The 16,479-nt window shown below is 32.8% G+C and overlaps 1 pseudogene; it reads right to left on the bottom strand.

The window, feature by feature from the left end:
- Positions 1–16,092: 16,092 nt before the first annotated feature.
- On the bottom strand, positions 16,093–16,239 carry LOC145298102 (U2 spliceosomal RNA; annotated as a pseudogene).
- Between the last annotated feature and the right edge of the window lie 240 nt (positions 16,240–16,479).

Here is a 16,479-nt window from a genome sequence, read left to right as displayed (position 1 = left end):
TTTTTTCAAAGCATTTCGAAAAACAACCAACACATTATCTAGAGACGAGAATTATTCCATAAAATTAACAATTTATGTAAGGTTTCAGCATAGCATGGCCATTTGATTGTTTTTTTTTTTTTTCGTGTTTTTGTTTTCTTTTATTTTTGTTTTTTTTTACTGGTGAGTTTCCATTTATCAAGGCCAAAAGCAGTTCGATCATAAAGGTTAATCAAATTGATGAATTGCCAGTTAAATGATAAACAATATTATGAGAAGATTGAAAATGTACATGGAATGAAAAAAAATTGATTAATCATAGACTTTTTGTTGTATTTTTTATGGAAATAGCTCCAAACAAGACTTAAGAACCTTGATTTAAAAATCAAAAACATTCTACTTCAAAACAAACCAATTATGTGTTCCATGAATAGATTCCCACACGAAAACAATAATTTTCTCTTTTGTCAATAATATTACACTTGGAATATGAGAACTAAAGGCAAAATAAGAAAAGTGAGAGTTACAAGGCTGCTGAAACAAAACCTAACTCTCCAACAAGTAGTTGTTGCTGTTGGATTTGAAGACGACCATGCTGTTACCTGCAGGGAAGTATTTGTTTACATACCACAAAATCCAATAACCAACCAACAACAAAGCGAAGTAGTTAGTCATAGTAGTTGTGATCATCATGATTATATCGTATGAATCCGAAGATTCTATAATTGGCATTGGTTTCCCTGATATTTTGTAATCAGAATTCTTCCTAGAAAGACATCATGGATTATGGGAGGGACCGCGTGAATGTTGCGAACATCTTAAGTTAATAAGTCAAAGTGATTTTTATGGAACGAACTAGATTCGAACTTGAGACACGCAGGTCGTCAGTCCGTATCGTTAACCACCGTTGTGATAACAGCGTCCGATTGTAGTAGCTTGCATTTCTCTGATAATAAGTAACGACAGTAAAGCAGGAACACAAAACCGATGAAAGACGCTTTTAGCGTTCGTGACGTCATATGAGGATGGCATTTCGGGATAGATGTGTCCTAGATTCATAAATCTATTGCATAAAGTAGGTCGGCATTTTTTCTCGTCCGCCGTTGATCGTATTTTTTGTTTTAGTTTGATTTTTCCCCCTTTTTTTCCTTTCATTGTTTATTTCCTGTTATCGACAGGGGATTTGAGTAAATGTGGCTGCCCTGACAATAAAAATAAACGAAAAGCGAGAAAGGCTTAAACTACAACGGTGTGTATATATATATATATATATATATATATATATATATATATATATACTAGCAAAAGTACCCGTCGTTGACTGGGTTCAAACACAGCCTACAGAAAATGGACTCGATTTATGAAAGTATGATAGGTTATGAAAAGGAAGGGTTGTAAAGAGACAGCTTCGAATTTGGGGGTATCAAAACCAAAGCAAAATATGATGAAAGTAAAAAATAAAATAGATAAACCCCATAATTTATTATACCATACCTGTTCACTCTGAAGCACTTATCACAATATTCTGTGGTTCTATATTAAAAAACCTTGTTAAACTTTGTGACATATTTCCATTCTATGGAAGTCAGGCGTGAACGAACACCACATAATTTTATTATACCATATTTCTTCAAACTGAAACATAATTATCAAAGTATACTTACGCAGATAGATATGAAAAGTGTTTATTAAAGTTTGTGCCTATTTCCATTCTATGAAGGCCAGGTGCAAACGCAGACCCCACAATTTTATTATACCACCTCTATTTAATTTAAAACATACTTATGAAAGAATTATGTACATCTATATAAAAAAAAACACTTGTAAACGTTTTTTTTAATTTTTTATTTCCATACTTGGACCAGGCAAATACGCATACCCCACAATTTTAATGAATCATCATTATGCCAGATCAAACATACCCATTCCTGTGTCTCGATACATCTATCATTATATGTGACCAGTTTTCTACAATAGTCAACCATATAGGGACCTATTCGTAACCAGACACACACACAGACGTTTAGCTATATATATATATATATATATATATTTCTTTTCAAGGGAAATAAGGTAAAAAAAAAACGATAAAAGTGCTCGATATGTTAATAGAGCGGTATATAATTTTTTAATTTTTTAATTTATGGGCTCAATAAAAAATTATATATATATATATATATATATATATATATATATATATATATGTATATATATATGTATATATATATATATATATATATATATATATATATGTATTCGTTACAATTATAGATTCCGATTCTTTTAAAATCTTGAAATATTCAGTCGTTTACGTTCTTTTTTTCTTTTTTTTTAATTTTCAGATTACCGTGAAATCCTTGTGCATATATTTTCTCAAATGTAAGCATACACTTGAGGGTGGGGGGTCCATAGATGTTAACTTCGGTGGTTGCTGCAAATCAATAAATATTTATCATTAGTAATGGAAAATTAGTGTTAAACAAACAAACAAAAATAGCAATTAAATTTTTTTTTGGGGGGGGGGATCGGAAAATAGACACGCATTTTTTTCGGTTCCGATACCAATTCCGATACCTCCAAAAAGTTCCGATATTTTCTGTTTCCTCATTTCGATTTATCGTCCCAAAGCCAATATATATATATATATATATATATATATATATATATATATAGAGAGAGAGAGAGAGAGAGAGAGAGAGATTTTATCATCGATCAACTGGATCGATAATTATATGTGGTGCATGATTGTCCTACATTTTTTTTAATTTGCGGTATTTGTGTGTATCTGGAAATTGATTCAGACAGAGTATGCAACCACTTAATATACTGAGCTCAAATAAAAATTCTACTTCAACGCAAAATTCTAGTCAACGATAAATGTTAGATCGAAAAATCCTGACGGCGAAAAGATGCAATCCTTTCGCTTTTGTCAGAAACGTCGCTCATGGAATGTGAGGACTAAAGGGCAAAATAAGGGAGTTGCGAGTTTTTAGTTTGGCGAAAGTAAAGCCAAGTTTTACGTCAATTTACAAAATAATACATTTAAAAACGCGACAATGTATTTTAGAAAAAAACATTTTTAATTAGTTGATGAAAATTGTGTTATATAAATCGATAAATTAAGAATATCAACCAACAAAGTCAGTCTAATTACATAATCAATAATATACATGTACATATATTGTATACGTATATATATATATATATATATATATATATATATATATATATATGTGTGTGTGTGTGTTTGCATGTATGTGTTTGTGTGTGTATATATACGTTTCAACGCAAAGTCGAAAACTTTTCAGAGCATTATTCTTGAACGTTTATCTGCAGATGATGCAGACCTTGTTTCACATTCAGAAACAGACACACAGATGATTATGAACAAGTTATCAGATGTTTGTAAAACGTTTGGACTTACCATCAGCCTCAAGAAAACATGTTATGTATTCCTCTTCTATAGGAATGCCATATGTTAAACCAAACATCTTGGTTGATGGTAAGAAGTTAAATATCACGGACAATTTTGTATATCTTTATAGTACGCTGAGTAAGGACCGTACGCTTGATGCTGAGATAAATCCCAGAATAGCCACAGCCAGTTCTGCCTTTGGCAAACTGGAGAAACGTGTGTGGTCAGATCGGGAATTCACATCAAATACAAAACTAAGTGTTTTCCAAGCAAGCGTCCTCACTATGCTGCTATATGGGTCAGAGACTTGCAGAACCTATAGAAGGCACCTCAAGTTATTGGAAAGGTTTCATCAAAATTGTATTCGAAGAATACTTAATATTAACTTAATATTAACTGGAGGACTCTAACGCCTGACACTGTAGTTCTTGTGCAATCAAATAGTAATAGTATTGAAATGAAAATCATTCCAAATCAGATGCGCTGGACTGAACACTTGGTTAGGATGGGGGACAAAAAGACTTTCTTACCACTGTTTTATGGCGAGATAGATCAAAGAAAAAGACCAAAGTAAACCAAGAAAAACGTTGAAGGATTCTCTGAAAAACAACTTGAAAATACTTGAGATGGATTCGCGTAACAAGGAAGCCAAAGCGAAAGATAGTTCACTGTGGAGAAAAATCAGAGAAAGTTGTAGGATTTTTGAAGAGCAGCGTGTAGATATTGCTTAAAACGTGTTTTAAGAAATCAGAACGAAAATATAATGTCATAGAAATGACAAAAGGAACAGATATGCACTGTGTGTGATAGATTCCTTTTGTACAAAAGCTGGATTTGTAAATCATCTGAAATCACATAAACAAAGACAGGAACGCCAGTCTTACGAGAAGGCTTTTACATCAAATCCAGTAACGCTTAATTTTCATATTTGTGGTCTAATCTGCAAATCTAAAAATGATTTGACACGACATTCCATGATTCAAACTATTATCATATGATCGCCTTTACAAGAAGGAAAGCTTTTATTCATTTCACATACGTGTACTTTCACACAGCCGTACAACACTTAATTAAATTGATAGCAAACTTCTGGCCTGCCAGGACACTACTTATACAAATGTAGTAAAATTTTGGGCATATTTTATTGATTGATAAAAAAAAAACGTATATTTATCTATTTTCATAAAATATTAACGATAGAATAGTATTATCTTCAAAAAGTGTTCAAATTTTCAGGTGGCTTCGTTTCATAGAACCAAAAGTATGAACATTTCAATATTTAATTTAGCTACCAATGTGAAATATGTATATATCCATCCATCCATCCATCCAAGGTATACTTCCTTTTTGGTCATTTTTACGTTCCAGTATTCAGCGACTATTGATAGGTACGGGCAAAATGAATGCCGATGCTCAAAATGTATAAACATTTTGATCCCCCCTTTACTTAAAAATTCACCAAAATTCAAGAAATTAACCAATTTTAATGAAAATTTCAGTATTTATGAAGTAATGATCGTTGAATATAATGAAGATTATTTTTTATTTAAATCTTAGTGGAAATGTATTATTTTGTTTACACAAAATACCTTTACTAAAGTTATGGTTTTCACTATTAAATAAAAAACGCAAGAATTTATTTTTGCTTTTTTTATATAAATAAAGCATCGTAATTTGTAACAATAAAAAAAATGAAATAATTTTTACAGGAACATGATGAAAAAAGCCCCTAAAGTCCGTATTAATGAATTCGATAAACCTCAAAGAAAAATGAATTTCTCGAACTACCGCTATTACCATTGAATTAAGCCTTGTATATTTAATATTTTCACAAAACAAAATTATAATAGCAAAAATATTTCTACTATTCTTTTTAAATTACAGATTTCGCATAATTTTTATATGTAAGATTTTAATAATTTCCTTGCTCGCAAAAATGTGAAACTTTCGGGTAACATATTTTTATTGAACAATAATTAAAAAAAAATAATTTAAAAACAGGAACATAGAAAAATAATTGAATTAAAAAATTGAAAAATTTATGCAAACGTTCAGAATAGGAATGTACGGATGTACGTCTGGTAAAAAAAGAAAACTATCACACCCCTTCCTCCCTTTTAATTACATGACGTCATTTTCACAGTCTTTCTACTGCTTGAAAGTTTGGGCCTACGTATATTCCGTGTTTACACAATTTTAGTTTATTGCGTTTTGCGAACGTAAATTTCGTGTTTACAAAATTTTAGTTTGTTGCATTTTGCGAACGGCAGAATCACTCGGTTTTTGTGCTAATTCATTTATGTTGTGCACAAACAAGGTGTTTTTTTTTTTTATTTAATTCAATATCTTAGGATTTTATTTTACTAACTACCCTTAAAATAGACCCAGAAAACTAATATTTATCCTTTAAAGGATTTTTACAATTAATTTATTTAACTTCAAAATTTAGCTGAATTTGTTAGCTCGCCGTGAAAAAGTTTTTCATAACTTTTTTTTTTCCACATGTACAAATACCTTTTTCAAATACAATCAAAAGTATTCGGAAACCTATAAAAAATTATGATAAATCGGTTTTCAAAATTAGGTCTCCCTATCTTTGTCCGTCCATTTTTACCCGTACCTAACTATTGGTAAGACTTAAACAAATGAAGGCTCGTTGGAAAAGTAATGATTTGAATTGTATAGAGCGCTATGTGATATCGCCCGTTAATGTCGCACATTAAGGGGATCAATCATTATCCAGAGTTATTTTGGGCTCTTTTTAACCTTTTAGAAATAAGCAACCAATCATTTAATTTTTACAAACTAAGGTTTTTTTTTTACCATTTAGGTTTATTTATGTAACAGTAATTGTGAACTCTATCCTTTAAGTCAGACATTAAATGTGTCAATCATTGTTTTTTGTTATCCAAATTTTGCGTTTGATTTACAAAACCTGATATTGCCCTTCGGGCGGGACAAGATCAAAGTGTAGTATCTGTTCTTCAGATGCCGCACTTCTATTTCTTGTTCTCTTTCGGTGGAGGAGAAATCCTTCACGACTGAGACAATTTTTATTTTTGTACCTTTTCTCCACGTTAAAAAACGACCCTGGTGTCTAACTCTGTCCCGTGGGGAGGCATAGTAAATAGGTACAAAACCTGATATTTCCCCCAAAGCCTCTGGTGTTGGTGGAAAGGAGACTAAAACTTGTTAATATGATTTCAAATGATCTGAAATAACAGCAAGGGGAGATTTGGGTGCTGATGCATTTTTGCCACCGCGCTATTTTTAAACCGTTTTTTTTTTTCAGGTTCAAATTAAAACTTCACGATATCCTTTTATTATTATTATTATTATTATTATTATTATTATTATTATTATTATTATTTAATTGTTAGGTGGAAGCGCGAAATAGTTACAAAACACTCTCCCGTTCCTATGTTAAGAACGGCTTTCAAAATACGTTATTATTTCAGCACGGTGGTAAAAGTGCACAAGTACTGAGATTCGATTCCAAACTTTTTAGATAATTCGTAATACTTTTCTATAGATTTGCTGAAAGAAATATACGTTTAATATATAAATTGAAATATAAAAAAGATTTAACATATATTTATTTCACCAAATCTATAGACAAGCATTGAGAATAATCCAAAATTGATGAATCAAGTCTCCTAGCTGTTATTTCAAATTATTTTAAATCATATTAGCAAGTTTTAGTCTCCCCTCCATCTAGGTCAAATGTCTTGTGGGAAATATATTAGTCCTCGCGCGAAAGAGCAGGACACAAAATGTTTTAAATAATAATAATTATAGAATAACAATAACAAAGACTTTCGCTGGTGAGGACTACTATTGACCATAACTAGTTATACAGTCCTTTTGAAATTTTCATCTCTAGTTTTCTCGTTATTTGTTAATGAAACATATGAAATATGTTCCTTATTAAATTTTAAAGATTTTCTATTCTGAAAGAAGTTTAAAAAAATTTAATCTAAAAAAGTTATTCTAAAGTTTTTGTTAAAAAAATTCAGATTTTCTCATTATCAAGACCTGTATTACAAAGAGGGAGTTGCAAAAAAAAATGAGTTGTAGTGTGAGGAGAAATACAAACCGAAACAAAGAATATTTAGACCTGTAATAATACAAAGAGGGAGTTGCAAAAATTAGTTGTGTGAGGAGAAATACAAACTGAAATAGAGAGAAGGAAAGTTTTGAAATATAATCTTAAAAAGATAAGATACAAGTTAGAAAAGCATTTCATTCAAGGCATGAAAATTGTTAAACAAAATGTTTTTACTATGGGCTTTAAAAATAGAGGTACAAGATTCAATTTGAAATTTATTTATCTTCAAAGTGCACTTTTATAAATTTTACAAAGTAAGGTATAAAAATTTAATTTAAATTGAATCAAAAATTACCTTGGATTTATTTTATGTAATGTACATTTTGTTGCAATTTAAAAACATTATCTTTCACTTAGCAATTAATGATATAGATATAAAATTTTCACTTATTTTTTTTAAAGTGCAACAGAATGTATGCGTAATTAGGTTATCCAAGAGTATATCTTATATAGAAAAAATATCCTGCATAAAAAACTCGAATCTGTTAAAAGCAGCAATTATATATAAGTTTAATAATACGTTACTTTATTTTACCTCAGAACAATAAGGAAAAGTTAAAGAAAGAAGAAAAATAAAACCTTTTTAAGCCATGGCATTATGAAGCTAAATGCTTCTCGCCATAAGAAAAGAGCGAATGTTCTACAAAATATAAATATGGATAGAAACTGGCTTAATAATATTTAGATTGGATATGAGAATGAATAAGAAATGAAAAAATATTAAAATTACGTATAAAATATAAAGCATATCAAATTATGAAAACATTAATATTATAAATGTAATTGTCATATATTTTCCTAAATTACTGCATATATATTTATGCATATGTTTTTGTTTGCATAGGTATGTGTACGTATACGTGTATATTTATATTTTTACATATGTGTGTATATACATATATATATATATATATATATATATATATATATAAATATATACATGGGATGCATATATATATATATATATATATATATATATATATATATATACACGTGTGTGGGTGTACTGTTTGTGTTAGATTACTTAGTAAATATAGTCAATTTGCCTATATGATATGCTATATAAGGTATTATATATAGGTGTGTGTGCGTGTGTATATTCATCTCGGGTCGTCTAAGTACGCTTGTACACTTATAAAATTATTGAAGAGATTTCCATCTGAAAGATTCCTCCTGCTCTTATCAATTAGGTTTTTGAAAGCACTTAACGGTCTGCCATTATTCATTCATGGTGTCGTCCTATTTTGTTATTCTTTTTTATACGCAAGGGTTACGTATTCAATTGATAAAGTAATCGATCAATCGGCATGTATAAGGTAGAAGAAACACCCCCTCACACACACACCCCCTCACACACACACACACACACACACACACACACACACACACACACACATATATGTATATACTAATGTAAACAAGTTCCTGTTAGACCGTCCTCATAGAAGATCAAATTCTACCCAATTTACACTAGAAGTGATTACTACACCACCACCTGAAATTCATTAACCCTTATGCTCGATTAATCTCACCTGTCTGTTTTAATGTATGTATGTATGTATGCATTGTTGTTTGTTTATTTGTATGTCTCGCATAAACTTTCGACAGAGGCGACCGATTTTCACGGGAACGGTACGATTCGGACGACAAATATCGAAATATTGGCCCAAAATATTAATTTCATCATCCTCAACTGGGCACTTTTCTACTCGTAGATGTCACTTTTTTTCGCCGATATTTTCGAAAATATTCGCCTCTTTTCGATTTTCTAGCCTTAATTTAAACCTATGTCACTTCCAGTTTGGCGATGGGCGCAACAGCTAATGCGTCACGGTTTTTTTTTTTCACTTTCTTTTCCTCCTTCGTGGTAGGGGTTCGAGCCTGTCTGCCTACTATCACTTTTTTTCTTTGCTCAACACAAACCTTCAAACCCCCGGGCAACGCCTGGCACTCAGGCTATTATATAATAACAGTATAGCTATATTCCAAGATCCAAATGTTTATTTTTCATGCGAAACAGCTCCTGCAGCATGTAAAAATCTCGGCTCATTTTTTTTACAGATCCGTTTCGTTATGCAGAAACAGACGCTTATTACGTTTGCATTTACTCTTCAGAAAAATTAGAAATTCGTTGCTTAGATAGAAAAAATGCATGACCATATAATGCTGCAAAAATAAAAATGTTAATAGAAGACCTTACATCGTGTGTTTGTTCCAGCAGCCATCTTTGTTCATATTGTAAAGTTAGACAAGTTTTATATAACGGATTTAAGTGTTTTCATATTTTATTCTACAAAGTTGTTGTTGTTGTTATTATTATTATTATTATTATTATTATTATTATTATTATTATTATTATTATTATTATTATTATTATTTATTTATTTATTTATTTATTTATTCATTTAATATTTATTTTCTGTGATTTGTTAACAAGGGTTATATCGAAAATATGAATAGTGTCACCTGAGGGTATCTTTTAAGACTGAAACAATAGATTTATTGTAGTGACTTATAATGATTTTATTTACCAAAATTGAATAAAATAAAAACTTTTCTATTAAATTGAGCATTATAAACAACCTCATTGGAATTAAATGTTTTTATTTATTATTTTATTTTTGCATATATATATATATATATATATATATATATATATATATATATATATAATCCTGGCTAATCCTCACAAAGATGAAAAGCGGAAAATTCTGTGTAGTATAATTGCCATATATATATATATATATATATATATATATATATATATATATATATATATATATATATATATATATCTGAGCACACTACCTAGTTCTTCTAACCTATTGAATACTGTCGCAATAAATACTAAAAATAGATACATATGATTATATATATAATGCGAGAGAAGGCGTTTGTGTGTAGGAGAGGGGGAAACCGTTTATAGGGACACATGATATGAATATCTCCTCTGTACTCTCACAGATTGTCTATTCGCCTCCCACTCCCGTCAAACATGTTCCAGAAAGCATCCGATGCTTTGTTTCTCTGGCAGCATCGTACTTTGTCGGTGTTTGTCTCAACACAGAAAGAGAAAGAAGAAAAGACAGCTACAAAAAATAATACGATTGATAGAAAAGAGAAAATAACACAAAACTCTAAATGACGTCATTATTTGGATTTTTTAAAATCATTTCCTGTTGCTTTTTATTCTCCTTCCTCCTCTTTTTACTACGACCTCCTTTTCTTCTTTTTAATGATAAGCTTCTCGTTTTCCTTTTCCTGCTGCTTCTGTTACAACTCGTTCCGCGAGATCTGCCCGCCACACAGCCGCCCGCACACCCGCCTTCGCCGTCGTTCATTGAATCCGTCTCGTTTTTGCCGTCGTGGCCGCTATTATCGGCATGTCAATATTGGCAGCTAGTTTTGTGAGTATTTAGATGACGCGGGGGAGGGAAGACTTCAGTCGGTGCTCGTGGGGGAAAGACGTTAGGGTTGGAGGAGAGGGAATTGGCGGGTGTGGAGTTCGAGGGCAGGGGGTATAAAGTGCAGGGGGTATGGCCGCTGTGGTGGAGGTGCTTCGGGTAGCGATGGCGGCAAACGAAACGGTGGTGCGGACTTCGACGATAGTGATAGGTTGGTCGGGAGGAGGTCTCTGATGTAAAATTAGTCCACTAACCTTTCTTGTCAGAGTGAATGTGAGGGGCAAGGGCTTTTTATTAGACATTTTGATCTTTTGGGCGACCCGTTGCTGGCTTCGGAAGAATTCATTCACTTCTCAAGAGAAACCGCGAGAAGGAGAAGTCTAACTTACATTTTATCTAGATTTTGGCGCTTATATATATATATATATATATATATATATATATATATATATATATATATATATATATATATATATATATATATATATATATATATATTTACTTCGTTATGTTGATTGGTTGGTTAGCTTATTTGCGTTATTACGTATCAACGCTGGGAAGCTTCCCAAAAAGTCTCCAGAGCAACAGCAGTTGCACTCTGCTACAGTACTGCTAAATACTGCGCCCCACAGTGGTCTGGAGCCAACACACAGGATCAATTGACAAAAAACTCCGGGAAACCATACACATTACCTAAGAATGACTGAAGTGAACCCCAACACAATGGCTACCACTAGCAGGCTTAATCTCACCACCCCCACATAAGAGGTTAAGAGGCTACTCAAAAATGGATTCAAAACGTCGAGGAGGACACCAGGTGATTAACAATCCAACAAATTTTAAAAGATGCCCCAAATATATCCAGACTCAAGTCCCGAAGCACTTTTACAACTCAAAAATCAAAATTTCAACCAAGTTGAGACATGGAAGGAGGAATGGAGAAACAATACTCTCAAAAGAGGCGACATCATTGAAGATCCAACTTGCGCCTCCCAGGTTTTGCTAAAAATGGCAGAAAGCAGTGGGTAGCTATAAACTAGATCAAAACGACACTGCAGGACTGCAGTAAATAAACATAGATTACGACAAATAAACTCCCCAATCTGGCCAAAGTGCAAGAAAGCCCACTGGGATAAAGACCATCTGATCCCATACTGTCCAGTCACCCGACTGTAAGGAGACTATCCTATGAACTATCTGTCTGAAGACAATTTCTCAGAATGACTAAAACAATAGCGATATAGAGGTCTACCGATACGATAAAAATGTCAACTCTTTAGAAAATTTATTTATTTTCGGACTGTCGTTCTTATCTCCATAATTGTTGTTTCGCGACGTTTCGATCAACTATTTCTCTGGCTTTCGTCGGGGAGACATTTCTGCTTTTCCTTAACTCCAAGGCAATGGGGGGAAAGATGTCTAGTTTCTTTTAACACATTAAACCAATCTTCTCTCTTTTCATCAACAATGCTCGGATCTTCGTTTTTCTTCAGTTTAAATGAATGGTTCTCTTCTTGAGGAAGCCTCTTGCCTTTATAAACTCATGGGACTTATTTTTAAACCTGGCCTGACAGGGAAGACTTTCATCACATCTTTTGCTAACGTCAGTCGAAATATAGTTGGATCATTGTATTGGTACAGAAATACCTTACTCTTACCGCGATCTTGAATTTTTATAAGAGTAGAATACTTTTTTTTTTAATTATTATTTACAAGAGTCACAATGTATCAAGGCCCGAATGTCTCTCGAGGATAAAGGATAAAACGTAAGGTGGTCCGTAAGACAGAAGCACAATGATTGGTAATGGTTGTAATTGCGTACAATTTATTTAAGAGGACGGCTCAACAAAAACTTGTTTATGTTGGACTTGAAAATGACCATGTTTTAATCTGCTGGAAAGCAAAGCCGCGGTATAGACAAGTGGGAAATTATTGGGAAGAACTTTTATTTATGGAATTAGCGTTTAGATTTAGAGACTGATTGAGAGTGAGAAAAATTATTGACAGTGGTTGTAGTGAGATGAGTACGTGTTGTGAATATTTTGCAGGAGTCATTGGTTAAAGCCCGATTGAGCATTTGCCATAAGATTAACGATGGAACGAAGATAGACTCGCAACGTATATTTTGTGACCGCAAAGTCAACATACTAGATTTAGAAGCCGGTTTTTCAACCTATCGAGATAGAAAAGTGTGATTTGAGCAGCCCTGCTCAAAATGTTGCATAAGTTCTCCATTTTAGGACTATGTGGCTTCATATAGGTAGAACATTGCATCGAGACTTCTGGGGTGGTAGAATGATCCAATTATTTTTGCAGCGAACTTAGCAATAGATTTGATGTAAATCTTCCGGTTCAGGTCAGGAGTGAAGGTCAGTCTCAAAAGCTTGTCTAAACAGGGCACTTCTTCGAAACAAAAGCCATTCGATTCAATTTGGGGATAAGAGTATTGATGGTGAAAAGATAGAAGCTTAGTTTTGGATGCGTTAAAATTAACCAGTTTACTTTTGCCCCATTTCACCACGTGCACAAGTTCAAAGGAGATACTCAGAAGGATTATGGTCGTTTGTGGTCTTTGAATTGTTGCCATGAGTTGTCTGCGTATATTTCGACTGACCAATTAAGTTAGAATGTGATTTGGAAAATCGTTTATTAAGATCAGGAATAAAGTTGGACCTAAGATAGATCCTTGGGGAAAGTCAGCGTTGATATCTTGAGCTTTGAACTTGTACCTATCAACGACTACTTCTATAAACTTGTCAAAGAGATGTTTGATGCGACATATCCAGAAAGTCTTGTGCCAAACCCTATCAAATGTCTTTAATATGTCAAGATTTATTGCTCTAGAGAGAAAACACCGGTTGATAGATTCACTTGTCCTATGTAAAAGTAGTCAGTAATTCAGACTAAATCTTGCAGGACGGAAACCATATTGCTTGTTACAGAATAGATTGTATTTTGTGACGACTTCTCTATTTATCACAGATTCAAGTAGTTTACTATTCATGACACACAGAGGACTAATTGGTCTGTACTAAGATGAAGAAGACTGATTTCCAGCATTTAAAAATATTTGGCAAAATAATGAAGTTTTCAAAGGTGTTGAAGTATTTCTACATTAGGCCGCGTTTGAACAGCTTTGAACTATCGGAGCTAGTTTCGGTTGCATTTTTTTAATACTATGAATAATTTCAGATCTAGTGGCTTTGCTAGAATCAAGGTTATTGATAAGTTTGGTAACATCAACGATAAAAAAGTAGATATCGCTCAGATCATTTTCGGATATGTGAGGAAATTCAAGAGATATGTGATCCTGATTACACAGGGCAGAGTTTGTGCAAAATTCGAAGCAAAGAATTTTATTTTGTCGGATGTTGACGAAACCATCTAAGGCTTATTGATGATGGTTGAGATAGTCAACCGGGAAGTAATCTCACAATATTGTCTATTACAGACAGTTCTATGGAAGAAACTTTGCTCATGAGATTTTCTTTTAGTTGAAGGCAGAGATAGAGATTAAGGGAAATTGTTGATAGTTGTGGTTGCTAGCGGAATATTTGTTACGAATGTTTTGCAGGAGACACGATAGATTAAAGATATATTCAAAGTTCTAATTGAAATATATTTTTTTCGGCGAAGTTATTGAAATAAATTTTATTGTTAATATGATTTCGTTGATCTCAATATCAGGAGACGTGATGTCTAATGCACAATTTAAACATTCAAGTGTGTTTATTTTCAATTTGGCGTTTTGATTCGAGTTAACTTCTCTTTGATAACAACGGTATCAATCAAGGGAAAAATAAAAACGATAAAATGTCAATCATAAAATCACTGTGAAATATCGTCAGATATCGTTGCATATTTTAGTTTTGCTCGGTCGCGTGGTGGTGGTGGTGGTGGTGGTGGTGGTGGTGGTTTAGTTATCTCCCACTAGGTTTGGAAAGTAGAATTGATAAGTCAGTGCTCTACCCCCCGAAGAGGGGCACCCTGACTTGCAAAAGTGCTTGGGAAGTCTCGTCGACACTCCCCGGTGAGGGCGCTCCAGGCGATTAATAACAAACTAACCCCTTCTCAAAGAGAGAAGACAAAGCATGGGAGGGTGGACCTTCTACAATTGTACAGAAATAAACTCCCACCGCAAAATTAACAGGGACCGGATTTGGGGGTCCAGGATAAAAATCACTAGCCGAGTGGTGTTGTTGCGAAACTTGAAGAAGTGCATAAGGTTCGTTAACACCGAAACAATAAAAGTAACTCAGATTTTTTTTTTCGAAAGATGGAAAAAAAGGCAAACGTTCGGAATTCGAATAAAGCAACTCTGAAACGATTTTCAAATTGACAGTTGGTTCTTTTTTATTCGAATTCTTACTTAAAAGCACAGAAAAAAGGGTGGATTATCAGATTATTTGAACTTCTCATTTTTAAGACAGCATTTTGTACGTCCGCTTCCACCCGCTTAAAAAATCATAATTTTCTTCAATGAATTTTCATTTTGCTGGATTCTATTTTTCTCACTTCATCGTTTTTTTTTTTTTTTTTTTTTTTTTTGTTTTTTTTTCACATTTCAGTTAAATGTGACCTTCTAGCCCCGCCAGACAAGCATTTGCTAAGATTATTTTAAAACCGTCCATAGCCTCTAGTGGTGAAACAATTGAAATATTTTCCGATTTCCATACAATTACTAGTTTTATGCTAAATTCCCGATTTCGAAACAATTGTCAATTCCCGATTTCGATTCTTTATAAATCTCTAAATATTTAACTATTAAAGCGTTATTTTGTCCCGATTACCGTAAAAACGCCGTAGTTTTTTCCAAAACAAGAAATCCAGAAGAATGCTCAATTAGATGGAAAATCCGAAATATTTATATGCATGTATATATATATGTAAATATGTAATATGTATATATGTGTATGTATGCATATATATGTATGTATATATGTACCTATTTATAATGCCTCCCCACGGGACAGAGTTAGACACCAGGGTCGTTTTTTAACGTGGAGAAAAGGTGCAAAAATAAAAATTGTCTCAGTCGTGAAGGATTGATCCTCCACCGAAAGAGAACAAGAAATTGAAGTGCAGCATCTGAAGAACAGATGGTGTTTATTTGCTCCCCCACTGAGCAAATTAGGCACAAGGCCGTTTTTAATGTGAGGTAAAAACCAGCTCCCCTAAAAGTAGGCAAAAAGGGGGCACTCTGGTTACCAAAAATAATAATTGTCCCAGTATAGAGGGTTTCCCCTCCATTGACTGGTACAAATTATCTTAAGTGCAGCATCTGCCGGAACAGATACTACACTTTGATCTTGACCAAAAGGCCAAGAAAAATTGTATGTATATATGTAGGTATATATATATATATATATATATATATATATATATATATATATATATATATTAATAAAAGGTGAATTTGCATAGCTCATTCCACTCTTAATTTACTTCGATTTGTGTCGATCCAGTACACGCCTGCATTGTATTGCTTTTTATAAATTACCTTTATAATAAAAACAGCATTTATTTCAAACATAAGATAATCGTATGAATATTGTGAATTTTAAGGGGGGGGT

This window comes from Euprymna scolopes, chromosome 18 (assembly GCF_053919585.1).
Source record: "Euprymna scolopes isolate OS-2025 chromosome 18, ASM5391958v1, whole genome shotgun sequence".
In the NCBI taxonomy this organism is placed as follows: domain Eukaryota; kingdom Metazoa; phylum Mollusca; class Cephalopoda; order Sepiida; family Sepiolidae; genus Euprymna; species Euprymna scolopes.
Note: the sequence above shows the minus strand (reverse complement) of the source record. Positions and strands in the feature narration are given on the sequence as shown.